The following is an 18,133-nucleotide window of genomic DNA, read 5'->3' as shown; positions in this document are numbered from 1 at the left end:
GAGGTACCGCTGTATATGCATTTTCTATCCTGCATTCCCCCCCCCCCCCCATGATTACTTTTTCAGCAAGGAGGTTGTTTTCCACAACTGCTAAACTTCTCTCTGCCGCATAATTTACAGGTGCCCTACTCTTCGTCACAGTTTGACACATCCTGGGTTGTATTCAACTAACCCAGGGAGCGGGTGGCACTGTGGTCTAAACCACTGAGCCTCTTGGGCTTGCTGATCAGAAGGTTGTGATAGGAATTTTGAGATCTTAGATATATGGTAATGTTCATAACCGCACGTACATAGATCAGCACAGGAAGACCAACCTGGAACCATTTTGATTCCTAAACTGAGCCAATGTTTACTCTGCAAGGTCGAAGTGGGAAACCTCCCATTGTCTCTTTCCTAACAAATCCTGTCTTAAGGGCACATTTAAGATATGAATAGGGTGTGAGCCTGTGACATGGCCCAGGAACTAAGTATTTATCACTACAAAAGAATGGCCAGGCTCCCCAGGAAATCCAATCAAGTAACCTGCCAGACAGGAGATAAACAAGGACAGGAGAAAAACAACATTCAAATTTCTGTTTTAGACCGCCTTATCTATGATGTAGGTATGATGTATCTGAGGGGTGGTCTTAGGTTACACCCCTTCTGTGATGTATGTATGATGTTTCTGAGGGTGGTCTTGATCTACAGGGTGGCAATTTCAAAAGTCTTTATGAGGCCTTGTGGGCCATTTTTCTGGGTTCCTCCTCCTTTCCTGCGGGTAAGGGGAGCACCCTGTTGCAACAGTTCAATAAAGATCAAGCTTACTAGCTGCTTTTCTTCTCAGTATTCTCTGGTTGGCCTCTGTTATTTTCTCCTACCAATAGGGAACCTACGTAAGGACTCTATATGGGCTCTTGGATACCCCATAAGGGAAAAGGGCAATTTTTATTTACAACAAGGTTGACTGTTCAAATCTGTGCAACAGGGTGAGCTCCCATTGCTCTGTCCCAGCTCCTGCCAACCTAGCAGTTCAAAAGCACACCAGTGCAAGATAAATAGATACCACCGTGGCAGGAAGGTAAACGGTGTTTCCATGGGCTCTGGTTTCTGTCACGGTGTTCCCTTGCACCAGCAGAGGTTTAGTCATGCTGGCCACATGACCCGCAAAGCTGTCTGTGGACAAACACTGGCTCCCTTGGCCTGAAAGCGAGATGAGCGCCGCAACCCCATAGTCGCCTTTGACTGGACTTAACCCTCCAGGGGTTCTTTACCTTTACCTTTACCTATTCAACTAACTGACTCAGTGTAGACCCACCAATGTTAATGACCATATATCAGTTCACTCCATTAGTTTCAATAGGTCAACTCTCCCCACCACCACCACCACCCCTTAAATGTAATTGTGAAAATGCCATTTCTTCTTTGATCATATCTCCAGGGAGCTGCTTTTGAATTCTGCAACTATCTGCTGTTCTAGCAAATACCGTTGCTCAGTCGCCCACATCCTTTCCCTCCTTAGTGGGGAAAGAAGGATGAAAATAGAAACAAAGTATTAGCTCAGGAGGACGTGGGGTTTGCTGTGCCACACAAGTTTCCTAAATGACCTTGAGTTAATCACTTGCAGGCTGTGTATGTGTTCCTTGCTGGTGATGGTGGGAGTGGGATGCTGTGCCGTGTTCAGCTTGGCGGTTTGGCCTTCTCCGTCCTCTCATTCCTGAGCCCTTGCTAAGGAATATTGCAATAATAAAATTTAAGGTCTTATTTATATAATAAATGTTCATAAATGTACCAACCAAGCACGTACATAGACCAGCACAGGAAGACCGTCCTGAAACCATTTTGACTCCCAAACTGACCAAATGTTTTCTCTGCAAGGAGGGAGGGGGTGAGGGAACCTTCCCATTGTCTCAGGAATTGGGTAATCACCATTTCAAAGGAAAGGCCAGACTACCAGGAAAGGCAATCAGATAAGGCATTATCAGATAACCTGGCAGACAGGAAAAACAACAACATTCAAATTTCTGTTGTAGACCACCTTTTCTGTGATATAGATATGATGTGTATGTGGGGGTGGTGGTCTTGGGTTACACCCCTCCTGTGATGTATGTATGATGTATGGAGGGGTGGTCTTGAGCTCCAGGGCAGGGAATTTAAAATGTCTATATAAGGGCAGGCACACCTTTGTTCAGGGTCCTCCTCTGTCCTTCTGCGTGTGAGTGGAGCACCCTGTTGCAACAACTTTAATAAAGATCAGGTTTACTAGCTGCTTTGCTTCTCAATATTCTCTGGTCAGCCTCTGTTATTTTCCCCAACCAATAGGGAACCCATGTAAGTACTCTATATGGGCTCTTGGATACCCCATAAGGGAAGAATGGCAGATTTTGTTTACAACAATATTGAGGGGGCTGACAACACCTCCACCCACTACAGTTGCCTCTCCTGTTGTCCAGTGTTATTTATCATCCATACTATCCTTCACTCTAAGGTCCCAGGGCAGGCTATGGCATACACAGTGTAAAACAAGTTGCAGTCATAAAAATTGTCTGTTCCAGGCTTCCCCAACCTGGACTACAGTTCCCATGGTTCTGAGCTGATGAGGCTAATGGTCAGGGATTATGGGAGCTGTATTCTAAAACATCTGGAGGGCAGCTAGTTGAGGGAAAATAGGACTTCTTTGACTGGCAGTAGCTTTCTAGGATCTTGGGGCGGAGAGGTCTTTCCCATCCTACTTGGTCCTTTTTTCAGCTGCCATTAATCGAACCAGAAACCTTCTGCATGCAAAGCACACTGAGTTATGAAGGACCCCACACCCCACCCCATCCCCCAGCTGTTAAAGGCACAGGAACCTAGCCAGGAAAAACTAAACTAAACCAGAAGTAGAAACTCAACAGTGACAGGAATACTCCCTTCTGCAGGAAGAAGGAGATGAGATTAGATAAATGGGATGGAAAAATTTCTGATTAAGCAATGGAACAAGTTCACAGAGGGCGTGAAGCCTCTTTCCTTTGAGTGTTTGTTGAGATGTTTGAAGAAACAGCCCCAGTCCCTGTCTGCTGTTCACTTCCCCAAAGGATGGGAAGTTCTAGGGGCAATTGACTTATGAGAAAAGAGTACTAGAGACTGTGCTTTTACAAAAGGTGGTATTAAACACTAGTCCTATTCAGCATAGACCCACTGAAGTTAATGGGCATGACTAGAATCGTAGCATTGGAAAGGACCCCATGGGTCATCTAACTCAACACCCTGCAATGAAGGAATCTCAGCTAAAGCATCCATGACAGATGGCCATCCAAACGTTGCTTAAAAACTTCCAAGGAAGGAGAATCTATAACCTCTCGAGGGAGACCATTCCACTGTCAAACAGCTCTTACTATCAGAAAGTTCTTCCTGATGTTTAGTCAGAATCTCCTTTCTTGTGACTAGAAGCCATTGGCTTGAGTCCTACCCTCCAGGGGACACAGGTGGCACTGTGGGTTAAACCACAGAGCCTAGGACTTGTCGATCGGAAGGCTGGCGGTTTGAATCCCCGTGACGGGGTGAGCGCCGGTCGCTCGGTCCCTGCTCCTGCCAACCTAGCAGTTCAAAAGCATGTCAAAGTGCAAGTAGATAAATAGGTACCGCTCCGGCGGGAAGGTAAACGGCGTTTCCGTGTGCTGCTCTGGTTCATCAGAAGCGGCTTAGTCATGCTGGCCACATGACCCGGAAGCTGTACGCCAGCTCCCTCGGCCAATAAAGCGAGATGAGCGCCGCAACCCCAGAGTCGGCCACGACTAGACCTAATGGTCAGGGGTCCCTTTACCTTTACCTTTTACCTACCCTCCAGAGCAGGAGAAAATGAACTTGCTCCATCTTGCATGTGACAGCCCTTGAGATATTTGAAGATGGCTATCATATCTCCTCTCCGCCTCCTCTTTTCCAGGCTAAAGATACCCAGCTGCTTCAACCATTCCTCATAAGGCCTAGTTTCCAGACTCTCTTATTATCTTGATCGCCCTCCTCTGCACATATTCCAGCTTGTCAACAAACCTTCTTAAATCGTGGTGCCCAGAATTGGACTAACTTAGGTTCATTAATTTCAGTGGTCTACTGAGTAGGACTAAGTTGACTACAACGAAAATATACAGTCTGAGTGAAGGGCGGACACAACAGATGAGCACTCAAGCATCATTTAAAAAAAAGCATCAGTTTCCCCCAAAGCACCAGCATGAGTTTCGGGCATTTCAAGGCTCCCCTTGTCTGGCCAGCTACTAAGAACTATGGTTATAGCTTGTGCTTAGTCAGGAGAGAGCTTAACTATGAGTCCTGGTTTGTATGACATGCTAAGCCAAACCTTGGCTAAACTCAACAAGGGGGTGGCAGAACAGCAGAAAAGCAAAAGAAAAGGGAAGAGTGATGAGGCTGCAAGCCTTTCTACAGGAAACACCAATGATTGGCTTAGTGTGTTGTGAAAACTAGGATCTCAGGCTTTTTGTAGGTTGTCTTTTATTTATTGCTTTTAACTAGAAATTCATTCCACGGTTTTTTATTTTTAAAAATCCTCCTTTCAAAAGATTTAAGACTAAACCCCCCCCCATATATATTTTGTTGTTGTTTAGTCGTTTAGTCGTGTCCGACTCTTCGTGACCCCATGGACCAGGGCACGCCAGGCACTCCTGTCTTCCACTGCCTCCCGCAGTTTGGTCAAACTCATGCTGGTAGCTTCGAGAACACTATCCAACCATCTTGTCCTCTGTCGTCCCCTTCTCCTTGTGCCCTCCATCTTTCCCAACATCAGGGTCTTTTCCAGGGAGTCTTCTCTTCTCATGAGGTGGCCAAAGTATTGGAGCCTCAGCTTCACGATATATATATATTTTATATAAGTTAAAATATTAACTTATGCAGTTACCTGGGAGTAAGCTCCATTGAACTCACATGTTTAGAATTGTACCGTAAGGTGTTTATTTTCATTTCCTATCTACAAAATGTTATTACAAAATGAAGAAAGAACGATCATCACTCCAAGAAGAAATCTTTATAGTCCAAGCTGTGCCTCAGATGTAGCTTTGCCGAACTTTGAGGACCGAAACTCTCTGTCTGCAGGGTATGGGGTTGGGAGCTGAGCAGAAACTGGGGCCTGTTTATTTCTAATCAGAATTCACAATGAAACAAAAACGTTGGCATGTAAACTCCTTCATTTAAGTTCCACGGAATAGTAAATTGTTTTCCCCCCCAAGTACCCTTCATGACAATTGTATCTAATCCAATCATGCTGTCGCAAACTGTTCCCGCTTTGCGCTTAATACCTTCTGAGAAAATACGACATTTGGCAAGATACAAAACTCATTTACATTGTTTGTTGGAGTTTGCTCACTCTTAAGCACAACAGCAACAAAAGAGAGTAAAGAAGTGCTTCCAGAATGTCCCTATTTTTATCAGGATTCAATCACACACTGGTTGCACAAGGAAAGTTGTTTTGTTGCTCTTGTGCAACAGACCTATTATCCAATCCCTCGCACAATCAGCCCTGTTGAAATTCATTGGCGAGTGTGAGATAACATTTGACACAATGTTTTATAGCCCCCTCCCCACACACATACACAAATAAATCAGAATGAATGCTCAGTATTGCCTAATGTAATCTAACCTTCCTGTAGACTTTGGGCAAACAAATCAGGACAACTTTCTCAAAGAAAATAAGTATCTACCTTCCATTTGTTATTTTCCTCACACACACACTCGTTTCCCTGGAGCAGGGTGTGTGTGGCATCTATGTGTATTTATTTTTGGTACTTAATTAAAAATAATAATAATTCAAGGTTGTCGTTTGAAATGTTAGAGCTGAATGGCTGCGACAAAAAAGTTGTGGATCGTAAAGTGGCTCAAGCTCCATCTTCCATGATTCCCTCCACCACCATTTGCATAGATAATATCACTGTGCAATGATTTGTCTACACAATGTGACTGGCTTGGCTACCAGGCTTTTTTGAATAGTAACTGATAATCAGAGACAATGGTAAAAAATTAAAAACAACAACTGGCTGTTAGCAGTTCATGTGGAGCCTTGCAAGTCACTGAGTACAGTTCCGGATCGGAAATAGTTTCATTGCTGTGCTCTGCCCCATCCGCTACCCCACTCTCTACCCCACTGATTTAATCCTCAAGGGAGAGAGACACACCAGAGAAACGAAAAAATAATAATAATTGCTTCTCTGTACCCAGCAGAACCAAATGCAATCAGGAAGACATACAGTTAGCCGTGTTACTTTTAGGTTGTGTGCATCCCATACATACATAAAACACATTTCCTCCCTCCCCCCAAAGAATCCTGGGAAGTTTGCAGTTTGTTAAGCATGCTAGGAATTGCAGCTCTGGGCTGGGGGGTAAACTACAGTTCCCAGAATCCTTTGCTGGGTGCACATATTTTAAATTTGAAGTGTGCAAAACACAATATAGATACAGGAGCGGGGAAGAGAAGGATACTATGGACAGAGATTTGCCTCTCAACTGATGTGGCCAAGGGCCTAATCATGTGGTAATTTAGGTTTCTAGGTAGGATGTTGAAAGCCAAGAACTTTGTTATGTACTGAGTTGAATAGGCTCCAAAAGGCAGCAGTCTGATTGGTCCTAGAACAATAGGATTCAGAATGCAGCAGTCTGATTGGTCCTAGAACAAAAGGATCCAGAATGCAGCAGTCTGATTGGTCCACAGGAGCCACCCAATCCAGCTCCAGGTGGAAGGGAATCCGCAACCTGATTGGCCTACACGTGAATCCCGGAATTAGCCAATCACGTGGGGCCCATTGTGTAAATAATGTATATAAGGCAGGCACTCTGGGGGAACTTCCATTCCTCCTTACCACTATGAGCTGAATAAAGAGCATGAAATCCACTCTCAACTCCGAGTATATTTCACTAAGGTAGATTTACCTGAAATGCTACCTGTTCCATGCATAGGAAAAGCAGCAGATAAAAAAAGATTTTTTTTTATTTAGATTCACACAGTGGCATCGTAAGAGGTAAGGTAAAGGTAAAGGGAACCCTGACCATTAGGTCCGGTCGCGGACTCTGGGGTTGCGGTGCTCATCTCGCTTTATTGGCCGAGGAAGCCGGCGTACAGCTTCCAGGTCATGTGGCCAGCATGACTAAGCTGCTTCTGGCGAACCAGAGCAGCACACGGAAACACCGTTTACCTTCCCGCCAGAGCGATACCTATTTATCTACTTGCACTTTGACATGCTTTTGAACTGCTAGGTTGGCAGGAGCAGGCACCAAGCAACGGGAGCTCACCCTGTCGCGGGGATTCAAACCATTGACCTGCTGATCAGCAAGTCCTAGGCTCTGTGGTTTAACCCACAGCGCCACCCACGTCCCATATCGTAAGAGGTAGTCTAGGGTTAATGATTTCCCGTGACCTCCTTCCAATCCATCAGTTCTATCACTATAAGCTACAGGAATCGCTGGACGTCATTACTTTTCTCGTACGGCAACAACAGATGAAGTGATGCCTCTTGGCAGAAATAGAGCAAAAGGGACGTGAATGCACTTGGAAGTGGTATTGCAGTGGGTGATTTATCAAGTGACAAATCGGGCTGTTTCTGTGATATAAATAGCACGTCCTCCCTTTCCCCCTCTTCCTTCAATTGGCACTTTTTGTACTTTCTTTGCCTTGTCAGATCTGTGATTCACCCCCCCCCTTTCCTTCCTCCCCCGCGATCATTGTCTAGGAGTATTTCTGGACAATTGTGCCACACACGTTTCCTGGCACAGTTGCCTCATCGCTATGCCACCTGTACCAGTTTCACCCCACAAGATGCATGTGGGACTGCCGCCACCATCACCCACTGAATCATTCTGGGAAAACAGCTTGATCCCACAAAGGAAGTCATTCAGAGTCATTGGTTTGTCTTTTGTGTTAATTTTCTTCCTGGCTGTAAAACTGGAGTCATCTTCCAGCCAAGTTCAGAATAGGGATAAGTACTACTGACCAACCTTACGGTTTCACCCTCCCTTCATCATAATGGGTACCCAAAAGACAGAGGTATGTCTCAGACAAAATCGGAAAGGATTAAACCAGGGTTTCCCAATCTGGTTTTGGGCTACAACTCCCATCATCCCTCGCTAGCAGGACCAGTTTTAGACTACAACTCCCATCATCCCTAGCTAGCAGGACCACTGGTCAGGAATGATGGGAATTGTAGTCCAAAAACAGCTGGAGAATCAAGTTTGAAAAACTCTGGATAAACCCTATCAGGAGAAAGCCTGGCATCTGTGGAGTTGGGGAATATTTTTCTAGTAAATGAAGATTTCTGTAGAGACTTGGGGAGCCATAGAGCAGGGGTTGGCAACATAGTGTCGTTTGCCAAGGGATGATGGGAGGCGTAGTCTGAAATTTCTGGAGGGTGCCACATTAGCTTAGAGATAGCTTAGAGAGACACACCATTAGAGATAGGCACCCAACAGATAGGATAACATAACACTGTATGGTATTAAAGTTGTTCGTTGTTGTTGTTTAGTCGTTTAGTCGTGTCCGACTCTTCATGACCCCATGGACCAGAGCACACCAGGCACTCCTGTCTTCCACTGCCTCTGCAGTTTGGTCAAACTCATGCTGGTAGCTTTGAGAACACGGTCCAACCATCTCGTCCTCTGTCGTCCCCTTCTCCTTATGCCCTCCATCTTTGTAAATCCATTCAAGAACCTTGAACCCGGCTTGGTAGCACATAAGCAGCCACTGCATTTATTTGAACAATACTTAAATTGTCAAATGTTAACCAAATGTGGGTAGAGTAGGGGAACAAGGATCTACCCACTGTCCGGGCTCCTAACTTCTTTTTTATGCAGGCAAAGGTGTGAATTAGGGACAGAAGAATTTGCCGATTTTGGTTCTCTTGGTTTCTAATGTTTTCAGTTTCTCGTTAAATCCAGTTCTCCTCATTTCTGCAGCGATGTGATATTTTCAAAAAACAAAAACCTCTAATGAAAACTTATCAGCATTTTAGTTTAAATTTCTGTCAATAAACACATTTTTTGTATGCCGTCTAAACTGACGTACATATTTTAGCAAGCAATTTCCCCCCTAATATAATACATTTCTATGTTATTTTTGTGAACGTATTTATAGTTATTCATCGGTTTTCTAAATGTTGGTTGGTTGAAGAACTGCACCACAAAATTTGTGCAAGTTTGAATGTTGAAGGATGGCTGCTTCCCAGTTTTCATATTTTCTCCCCCATCTCTAGTGTGAGTACAGACCACACACGTACACGTTGTTCATTCATATTCTCTCTCTCTCTCTTTCTCTCTCTGCTTGACTGGGAACCCTGAAAAGGGTTAGGCTACCCACTATGTAACCTATGCACAAAGTCTTCTATACACATAGATTCTATTTAGACCTCTGGCTGAATGACTACTGGTTGAGACATTTATTCCATCTTGCTTCTCCCTCCAATGTGGTTGTCTAAAAAGGCCTCTAGGGCTTAGGGAAGGACTATTGGGATTGAGGAAGTTTCACATATCAAAAGACAATCCAGTCGAGGAATGAGGAACCAGTGGCCTTCCAGATTATGAGTGTTGGACTACCCATCGTCCCTGAACACTGGTCATACTAGGTGGAACTATGGGAGTTGGGAGGCCAAGAAGACCTGAAGGCTCCTCCACACCCTTTATTTTTTTTTATTTTTTTTAAAAATATTTTATTAAGGATTTTCTTGTTTTACAGAAGTGTAGTGCCTCGTATTTTTTTTCCCATGTAACATTTTTACAAATCCATTTCATTTGTTGAGGCATTAGTGGGAGAAGAAAAAAAAAAGAAAAAAGAAAAGGGGGGTGGAGAGAGGGAAGATGGATGGGGGTGGGGTCGGGTGGCGATGTTTCTATTATGTTTAATGTATGTAGAGTTTGGTGTCAGCGTTGCTTGTGTTGTTCACTTGTGTTCCTTTGGTGGTGAGAGAGGTTGGGGTTGGCCTAGGGTGTGATTGTTTGCTTGTGATTGGCTGTGGTGATCTTTGTTTTCGTGTGTGAGTGAGGTGGGTGGGTGTTTTGGATCAGGTTAGCCATATTGATTTGCATGCTGTTGGTGGATTATTGTCATTGTCCTGTTGGGCTGTGTATGTGATAAATGGGAGCCATACCGGGGTGAAGGCGTCTTCTTCTGTTTGTCCCCGTGTCAGTTTCAGTTTATTAGTTAATTTTTCTAGTAGGGCTGTTTCCCATACTATTTGGTACCATTGGTCCATGCTTACTCCTGACAGGTCTCTCCAGTGTCTGGTTATGGTGTTTCTGGCTGCTGAGAGCAGGTGGGTTATGAGTTCTTTGTGGTGTAAATGAGCATTGTTGTCTTGGAAGATGTTTAGTAGGGCCAATTCTGGGGTGATGTCTATTACTTGCTTAGTTATTTTACATATTTCTTGTATGGCTGTTGTCCAGAATAGTTGGATTTTGGGACACTCCCACCACATGTGGAGGTATGTGCCTGTGGAGGTGCACCCTCTCCAGCATTTTGGTGAGGTTCCTGGGTGTATTAACGCTAGTTTCCTTGGTGTTAGGTACCACCTGTAGGTGAGTTTCAGTGTGAGTTCTTTTCTTTTCGTTGATATGGATTTAAAGGGGGGTTTAGACCACATTCTGGTCCATTGAGTGGGGTTAATCTCATAGCCTATGTCATTCTCCCATTGTTTTTTGATTGCGTCTAGGGGATTTACAGGATTTTGGAGTAGTATTTTGTATATTGCGGATACCGTCCCTTTACCGTTTCCCTTTGTTGTTAGGAGGAGGTTTTCGAAGGTTGTCAGGGGCCTAGTTGCTGTTGATTTTACTGTTGGGTTGTTTAAGAGGGCATGAAGTTGGTGTTGTGTTAACCAGGGCATTTGGGTGTCTTCTAGTTTGTCTTGTATTTCTTGTGTTGACAAGGGTTTGTTATTTTTATAAAAGTCTATTAGGCGATATAAGCCTTTGGTTCGCCAGGTTTTTATCTTGAGGTTTTGTGCTGCACGGTGGAATAATGGGTGGTACGCCAGGGGGATTAGTGGGGATGGGGTTGGGGATAGTTTGCCTATTTGTGTTTTCCATGCTTTGAGCATGGTCTGTGTGTACCTGTTAAGTGTTGTGGGAATTTTCTTTAGTTTGTTTGGGAGGAGTGGGTATGTTGTGGTGCAGGTGTTTTCAATTGTGTCCCTCTCTAGGTGTACCCATTGTTTTGTCTCATCTTCTAGTATATATGGGATTATGTGGCGTATTTGGTTGGCATTGTAATATGCTTCTATGTTGGGGATTCCCCATCCTCCTTCTGAGGTGGGGAGGTGCAGGTATTTGGGGCTTATTCTTGGTTTTTTATGTGAGAAGATGAAAGAGTGTAGTTTTCTCTGCCAACTGCGAAGTTGGGTTGAGGGGATCCAGATTGGGAGGGTTTGGAATAGGTAGGTTAGTTTTGGGAGTGTGATCATTTTGATCATGGCTATTTTGTCTGAGAGAGTGAAGTTCATGTTATTCCATCTCTTTAGGTCTTTGTTAATTTGTCGCCACAGGGGCTTGTAGTTGTGGAGGTACAATTTATTGAAGTTTCTGGTTATTTGTACCCCTAGGTATCTGAACTTGGTGTGGCAAAGTTTTATTTTGGTGACCTTCGTGAGTTCTTTTTGGGTGTGAGGAGGGGTGTTGAAGCACATAGCTTCTGACTTTGTAAAATTTACCTGTAGGCCCGACACCATTGCAAATGTGTTGAGTTCTCTGATTAGGGAGGTTGCTGTGCTTATGGGGTCTGGTGTTGTGACCATTAGGTCATCTGCAAAGAGCCCTAATTTATAGGTTCTGCCTTTTATTTCCACTCCCTTGATGTCTGTGGCTGCTCGGATGCGGATTGCTAGGGGTTCCAGAGCCAGGATAAATAAGAAGGGAGACAGTGGGCATCCTTGTTTCGTGCCTCTTTGGATAGCTATAGTGTTAGAATCCTTATTGTTAGTTCTGCATTTTGCTGAGGCTTGGGAGTATATTTGTTTGAGGATTTGTAGGAAGTTGGGGCCAAATTTCATGTTAGTTAGTACTGCTAATATGTATTTCCACTCCAAGCAATCAAAGGCTTTGAGGATGTCTAGGGACATAATTGTCAATGGGAGTTTGGTTGCCTTGCTGTGTTCGATCAGGTTCAGTAGTTTCCTGATGGGGTCTGTTATATTGCGGCCAGGGACAAAGCCAGTCTGGTCTGGGGCTATTAACTTGTGTAGGAAGATTTTTAGGCGGTTGGCCAAGATTGATGTGAATATCTTGTAGTCTTGGTTTATTAATGAGATTGGGCGGTATGATTCTACTTTGAGGCTGTCTTTTAGTGGTTTTGGGATGGAGACTATTTTGGAGTGGGTCCAGGTTTTGGGGATGGGGCCCCCTTTTATGATGTCGTTGAATAGGCGGGTCATGTAGGGCATCAAGGGTTCTTTGAATTTCTTATAGAATTCTGCTGTGAAGCCGTCTGGGCCTGGGGCTTTGTGTGGTTTCAGGTTTTTGAGGACCGCATCTATTTCCTCTGGGGTGATAGGGCTGTCCATGAATTCCTGTTCCTCATTAGTTAGGGTAGGCATGGTCAGTCCTGCTAGAAATGTTCTGATTTCCTTCTCTGGTGGGTTATGGGAGGTGTATAGGTTGGAGTAGAATTCTGCAAATTCTGAGGTTATTTCTTTGGGGGAGAATGTTATGTTGCCGTCTTTTTTGGTGATGCAGTGTATTCTTGTTTTGAGTGCTTTTTTCCTACATCTATTTGCTAGTAATCTGGAGTTTTTCCCTCCATATTCGTAGAAACGTTGTTTAGAGTATAGAATGTTGATCATTGTTTTGTTAATTTCTAGGGAGTCTAGTTCTCTCCTTTTTTGTTCTATAAGTTTGAGGAGTTTTTTAGATCCTGTTTGTTTGTAGCGTGATGAGAGGGCTGTGATGTCTTGTTCTATTTTGCTAATTTTTGAGGAGGTTTGTTTTTTAAGGAATGTTTTCTCTTTTATGCAAGCTCCTCTGGTGACCGCTTTCATTGCGTCCCATAGGAGGGGGGTTGTTATATTGTTTACATCGTTTTCTTTGAAGTAATTTTGGAGGGTTTTTGTGAGACTCTCTCTAATTTGTTTGTTTGTAGTTAGGATGGGACTGAAGGACCATGATGGGGTGGTTTGTGTTCCCTCTCCTATTTTAACAATGACTTCTACTGGGGCGTGGTCTGTGATTTTAATGTTACCTATGTTTGTTGATTCTACTGAGGGGATCAGACCCTGTGTGAGTAGAATGCTGTCCAGTCTGGACACTGTATCATGGCGTCCCGATTGGAATGTATGGCTGATGTCTCCCGGGTTCTGCTCACCCCAAATGTCGTAGAGACCCCTGTTTTTTAGCATTTTTAGTAACTTGTAAGAGTTCCTGGTTGTTGGGGGTTTCCTTTGGAGGAAGGTTGCCCATGGGGTTGTGGGGTGGATATCTTTCAGCGATATACCTTTCATATTTAGATTGAGGTCCCCTCCTAGGATTGCTTCCCCTTCGGAGAAGGAGAGGAATTTGTTTAGTGTCTTCTGGAAGAATTCTAATTGTTTCGTGTTTGGGGCATATATGGAGCCGATTGTCAGTTTGATTTTGCCATCTAGTGTCCCTTTAGCGAAAATAAATCTGCCTTTTTTGTCCTTGAGGACTGTTGTGGCAGTGAAGTTCAGGTCTCTACTGAGTATTATGGCTACACCACGAGCTTTCCCTGAGCCTTGTGCGACCCATTGTTGACTGAAGCGGGGGTCGCTCAGGAGTTTGCTGCCTTTGGGTAGGTTGTGTATTTCTTGTAGGAAGGTGATGTGTGGTTTCATGGTGTTTATGTATGAGGTGATGCGTTTTCTTTTGATGGGGTTTCCCAGCCCCCTCACGTTTAATGTAATTGCTTTTAGGTTAGCCATCTTGCTTATCTGTTATGTGGGGCAATTCCCTGCCAACCCATTCGGGTTGTCTTGTGTCTCTCTCTTCGTGTTGTTTAAAAAAGTGGGGTTGCGCTGACCTAGGGTGTGGTGGGTGGGGGGCTAATGGGATTAGAGTAAGATTTGGGTTAAAGAGTAGGGGGTAAGTTGTAGAGAGTTTCCTATATGTAGTCATATAGGTGTTTGTTTGGGGTATTTTAGGCCATCTGGCATTTAGCCAGTTGGTCCTAGGTCTCAGCTGGTGTGGAAGGCCGTGTTCAAGGACAGGCCATCCCCCCTGTTGTTTGCGATAGGGGGTGATCAGTGAGACAGTGTGAAGTGACTTTGTAACATCGCTGTCAGGTATAAGGTTCATAAGCAATGTTGCCAATGTTATGAGCAACATTGTTGGTGTGTTGGGGTGGGGATGTGGGTGCTGGTACGCTCTGGTGCCACCATAGTGCTGGTTGGGTATCAGATTTTAGCCTGATTGTGGGTTGTGTTATTAAGGTTGGGGGAGTTGTTTTTCCCTAGTATGGAGTATGGGGGTGTTGAAGGTGTGGGTGATGGGGAATGTGGTTGAGGTCGTCTGGACTGGTGTTGGGTTGGGGATTCCTGTGGGGGTGCGGGGCTGGGGGGGATGTTGATGGTGTTAACTAAATCTATGTTTTGGGGGGGGGGAGAGGGGAAAGGGGGGGGAATCACCAGTCCTTCAGTTTGTGGTTTTTTTCCTGGTTGCTTCATTCAGCTGGGGTTGTTGTTGTTGTAGGGTTGTCCATCTGCGATGAATTGGTTTGGTTGATCTTGGTCTGGTTTCTTGTGTCGTATGGCCGGCGGGACGGTTCTGAGCATGATGCTTGCCTGTATTGGTTTGCGTTGTTGTGCCGCTTCTGTTGTTTCTTTTTCTTCTGTACCGTTGTCCAGTTGTTTGCTGTTGTTTCCTCGTGGTTGGGGCTGTCACTTGGTGGGTTTGTCGGTTGCCATTCTGGTGGGAGGTTGAGTTCAAGGTTTTTTAGTAGTTGCAGGGCCTCAGGTATGTTGGTAGCCATGTGTTGTGTTGTGTTGTGTTGGTTGTTACAATGAGGCGGAAGGGGAAGCCCCATCGGTATTTGATCCCTGCTTGTTGGAGACGCTGGGTGCATGGGCGCAGGTTTTTCCTCCGGTTTAGGGTATCCTGAGATAGGTCCTGTAAGGCCAGAATGGGGGTTTCTCCATATCGAAGGTTGGTTGAGTTTTTGAGGTGGTTCCATACCTCTTCCTTCTTTTGGTAGCGTGTGAAGCATACAATGATGTCTCTTGGGGGGGCGCTGGGTTTTGGCATAGGTTTTAGGGCTCTGTGAGCCCTCTCCAAGTCATCTGCCTCAAGTTTCAGGCTTGGGATTGTGTTTTTCAGCCAGCGTATAATTAGGTCTGCTGGGCTTTTCTCCTCTGTTTTTTCAGGAAAGTTGCGGAAGCGGATGTTACAACGTCTATTGCGGTCTTCAAGGTCGGCTTGCTTAATTTTCATCTCTCTGTGTTCTGCTTCCATTTGGTTTACCAGTTCGTCCAGTTTCTTGTTCACACGTGTGTTCTCCTCCCGGTATTGCTCTATTATTCTTTCTTGCATTTGGTTCTTGTTCTCTAGAGCTTCCACTTTGGAGGTTAGATTGTTGATTAGTACCTGCATGGGAGCCATTGTGGCCTTCAGTGTTTCTTCTAATCGTGCTTCTAATCTTGCTTCCATTTCCCTCAGATCTCGTTTCGTTATTGGGTGGTCGTCATCTTGAAGGGGAGTTACCATCTTAGCATTGTTTGCCATCTCCCTGGTTGGTGTCATCTCGGTCTCCCTGATGGTTTTGGTTTGAGGTTGGCTTGGCGTCCTCTTGGGGTAGGGCGTGTGGTGGTTAGGAGTTGTGGCAGTGGTGATTCCTGGGTATTGTTGGGTTGCTGAGCTGATCAGGCTTTGTTGGCTGGTGGCTTTTACAGAGCGTTTGGATTAGGTGGTCATTTGTGTCACTTCTAGCCTGTGTTTTAAGAACTTCTCTAGGGCTTTTGTGGATGCCTCAGCGGTGCCGCCGAGGTGGGGGGGGCAGGTAAGCAGAGATGGGTAGACTAACGGACAGACAGTTCATATAAAGGGAGGGGGTTAGCAGGTAGAGATGCAAGAGATTAGAGGGGTGGGGCCAGGGGAAATATGTGTTTAGGAGGGGGTTGTATATGCCCAAAAGGGGTATTGGGGTCCAGTTAAGGTGGAAGTTGGGGTTGGGAGTGCGCTCAGAAACAGAGACAGACAAATAGGCTATATGTAAAGGGTGGAGGGAGAAAAAAGGGAAGAAGAAGAAGAAGAAAGAAAGAAGAAGGGGGGAGGCGGGGGGGAGAGGGGAGATTGGAGTAAAAGAGAAGAGAGAGAGAGGGACAAAAAGAGAGTTGAAAGAGCGAGGAGAGATAGTACAGTAATATCAGCGGTATTAGAATGCAGCAGTAGTTTTAGCTATAGTATGAGGGGGGCAAATTATGATAGGGTGATATGAATGTGTGTATGTGTTTCCTTTAGGGGAAGGGGGGGATGGAGAGAGGGAGGAGGGAGAGAAAAGGAGAGGAGGAGGGGGAAGGGTGGGAAAAGGAAGGAGAAGAAAAGAGAGGGGGAGAGGGGAGGGAGGGAGGGTAAGCTGCTGCAATGGTATGGGGGAAAGTCTTATTTTAAAATAGGGGGTGGGGGGGAAAGGGCTCCCCTCTCAAAAACAAACTGATGAACAGGCTAAAAAGGGGGGGTTGATTTAAAAAAATTAAAGGGATAGAGAACAAAATTGGGGATGGGAAATGAAAGGTGGGATAAAAGGAAAAAATGAGGAGGGGTGAAGAGAGAGAGGGGAGAGAAAAAAGGGAGAGAAAAATAAAAAGGAGGGGAGTTGAGGGGGAGAGTATCAATAGCAATAGCAGTGATATGGAGGAAATTTTTGTTTTAAAAGAGAGTGGTGGTCGTAGCTGGGGGCGAAAGATTCCCCCCTCAAGAACAAGCCAACAAATAGAAAAGAAAGGGCTTTAAAAAGAGAAAGAGGGGAGAAAAAATAATAATTGTATGGTTTTGGTTGTTTTTTTTTAAAAAAATAATAATAATATTTCCCCCTAATTATTGTTATTATTTTTTGTTTGTAAAAAAGTAATTAAAAATGTACGGGTAAAAGATAAAAATGAGAATTAAAGGTTAAAAAAAGGGGGGGGTTGTCTTTAGATAGATAGATAGATAGATAGAGCTTTTTATTTTATTTTATTTTAAAAATGAGTAAAGTATAGGTAAAAGAGGATAGGTAAAAGAGAGTGGAAAGTCTGGGGCGAAGTGGCAGTCCCTCCACACCCTTTATCTAGTCTTTCTGTATGACATGTCCCTGCTTGGATTGTTAGCAGAGGAGAACGAATAATAGCCCAGGGACATGCTGGGTCCTATAAGGTGATGTTGTGACAGAGGATCTCAATATACGTTAATTCAGTGCAGTCCCCTTCGACTATATTTGTTTGAGATGTTGGGATGGCAATGTCTGTGGAATACTGATGTATGTTCTGCTCAACTCCACCCTGTCATCGCCAGAGCTAGTAATGCCTGCTGAAGCCTGAAGCCTTCTTTCAGTGCTTGCAAACAAAAGCAAGCAAATGCCATGCCATAGCTGTCAACGTTTCCCTTTTTTTAAGGGAAATTCCCTTATTCCGAATAGGATTCCTCGCAACAAAAGGGAAAAGTTGACAGCTATGTGCCATGTGAGAGGGAGATATGTTGGTTGGGTAACTGTTTTGGCACTCTGAGTTGCTTCCAGAAAGTCCTAGCGATTCCCTTGACAATGTTGAAATCCGAGTTTTTCACATTGCATTCAGACTGTTTATTTTTATTTTTTAGGTGGATGTATTATGCAACATGTTATGGTAGGGTGGCAGGGTTACCATACGTCCCGAATTTCCCGGGCATAGCCGGAATGCTGCAGTCGGAAGCAGTGTCCGGGTGGAAATCACATAGCCGGAATGCTACAGTCGGAAGCAGTGTCCGGGTGGAAATCACATCATATGGGAACCGATGTCAGAAGTCTAGATTTTGGCAGATTTCCTTAAAAATAGCCAAAAAACTTATTCATTTTTTTAAAAAAAGATTTTGCACTAATGGTGGGTTTATAATCACATCATTCCACTCCATTAGTTGTTCTGCGGTGCTTTCCCAAGGTTACTGCATTATTGTCGACCAGCAGTGTGGTGATGCAAAATTGTCACATTCTAGACCAATGCAAGGACCAATGGGACTGGAAGCA

Source organism: Podarcis pityusensis (genome assembly GCF_964106645.2).
Source record: "Podarcis pityusensis genome assembly, chromosome: 2".
NCBI lineage: Eukaryota > Metazoa > Chordata > Lepidosauria > Squamata > Lacertidae > Podarcis > Podarcis pityusensis.
The sequence above is the reverse complement of the archived record's forward strand: the minus strand, read 5'-3'. Positions refer to the sequence as shown.